At 56.5% G+C, this 1,960-nt stretch overlaps 1 long non-coding RNA gene across 1 annotated transcript in view; it reads right to left on the bottom strand.

Moving 5' to 3' along the window:
* Nucleotides 1-755: 755 nt before the first annotated feature.
* Nucleotides 756-1,960, bottom strand: part of LOC125482764 — a 4,290-nt gene continuing 3,085 nt past the window's right edge. Inside the window, exon 2 of the long non-coding RNA XR_007261741.1 lies at nt 756-1,332. This is a non-coding gene — a long non-coding RNA (uncharacterized LOC125482764). The remainder of the gene's footprint in view (nt 1,333-1,960) is intronic.

The raw sequence follows: 1,960 nt of genomic DNA, 5'->3' as shown, positions 1-1,960 counted from the left end.
TCTGTCTGTGTGGGTCTCTCTCTCTCTCTGTGTCTGTCTGTGCGTCTCTCTCTCTCTCTCTCTCTGTGTCTGTCTGTCTGTGTGTGTGTGTGTGTCTCTCTCTCTCTGTCTGTGCGTATCTCTCTCTCTCTCTGTGTCTGTCTGTGCGTCTCTCTCTCTCTCTGTCTCTGTCTCTGTGTGTGTCTGTATCCCTCCCTCCCTCCGTGTCTCTATTTCTCTGTATCTCCGCGTTGCTCTTTCTGCGTCCTGGCCATGCGTATGAACATTGATGGAAAGCCCCTGGAGACAGTTTACATTCCTTGGGCAGCTTGTTAATGCAAGACTTTTCAGTGGTGAGTGCAAGTGGACATGGGGTGTCTCTGTCCGAGACAGTGGGGTGGGGGTGGGAGGGGGGAGACAGCGCGTGTGTGAAAGGGAGACAGGGAGAGGGGGGCGAGAGAGAGAGGGCATTCCAGTGTGCCAGTGTCCCCCCCAGGGGAGGGTTCTAGTGATAGATTCTAGCCTGCACTGCACAGCGGGACTACACCCGCCCTCTCTAGTGCCCGCTGCCAGTGATGGCACCCAGTAGCACTTCCACCAGTGCCAGTGTAAGAGTTTTGAGCACCATGAGGGGGCTGGAAGGGGGCGAGTGGGTGAGCGCACTGGTGCCAGGTTTCCCCTGGAAGCCGCGTGCCAGTGCAGCGGTCAGTGAGGGAAGCCCAGAGGGTGACAGAACATAGCTGATCGATCGTGAATGACTGTCACAAACACACCAACACTTTCTTCACTTTGTTCAAGCGTTTTGGCAATTATTACATTCAAACCTTCTACATCAGGAAATTGCCCCAGTCATCACCTTCAGCGACCCCTACAGCACACTCAGCGCCGAGGGCGCGGGGCGCCGTCGGAGGGTCGGCGCCGAGGGAGCGGGGCGCCGGAGGGTCGGTGCCGAGGGAGTGCCGCACTGTCGGAGGGTCAGCGCCGAGGGAGTGCCGCACTGTCGGAGGGTCAGCGCTGAGGGAGTGCCGCACTTTCGGAGGGTCAGCGCCGAGGGAGTGGGCGCTGTCGGAGGGTCAGCGCCGAGGGAGCGCCGGTGTGTGATGGGAGCTTTATGTGTCTGAATTAACCGTTGCATCTTCAACCTGTCAATAAATGCTTGGCTTGCAGCAGGGAAAAGTTTAAGACAAGTTTAAATAACACAGAATAATGTCCATTTCTCACTGAAGTCTCCACCTCTCCATCCCTCCGTTGGTTACAACACGCCCGCTTCTCGAAGCTTCTGGAAGTGCTGAGGACGAAATTTCTGCAGATAGACGTGCAATTTTCCTAACTGGTTGTCCGTCTCTTCAATACCTGGGAGACCGAGCAAGGGTGTGGGGATGCGAAAAATAAATTAGTGAAGGATCAAAATAACCGACAGCAGATCTGAGCTCAGACGCTCAGTCTGGGGGGTGTCTCTGTACCCGGGGAGGGGAGGGTTCCGGTTGCAGAGGGAGGGCAGCGAGGGACGGCAGGACTGATGGAGGGAGGGAGGGACCAGATCGTGTTGGGACGGCATTCACTGGGAGGTTAGAAGGATTGAGGGGGAGGAGCGAGGGCGAAGGGAACGAGAGATGGTCCCTCAGGCCCTGAAACTGTTGGTACAGAGTCCGGAGGGCTGTAGGGTCCCCGAGCGGAAAATGAGGGGTTGTTCCTCCCAGCTTGCGTTGGGCTTCACTGGAACACTACAGCAAGCCTGAGACAGAGATGTTGGTCAGGGAACAGGGTGGTCTGGTGCCTTTACTGGGTCAGTGCGTTGAGTATAGGAGTTGGGAGGGTCACGTTGCGGCTGTACAGGACATTGGTTAGGGCCGCTTTGGGAATACTGCGTTCAATCCCGGTCTCCCTGCTACAGGAAGGACGTTGTGAAACTTGAAAGGGGTCGGAAAAGGATGTTGGAGGGTTTGAGTTACAGGGAGAGGCTGGGGCTGTTTTCCCCGGA

The sequence above is a fragment of the Rhincodon typus genome, unplaced genomic scaffold (assembly GCF_021869965.1).
Source record: "Rhincodon typus isolate 14 unplaced genomic scaffold, sRhiTyp1.1 hic_rhity00016632, whole genome shotgun sequence".
Classification (NCBI taxonomy): domain Eukaryota; kingdom Metazoa; phylum Chordata; class Chondrichthyes; order Orectolobiformes; family Rhincodontidae; genus Rhincodon; species Rhincodon typus.
Note: the sequence above shows the minus strand (reverse complement) of the source record. Positions and strands in the feature narration are given on the sequence as shown.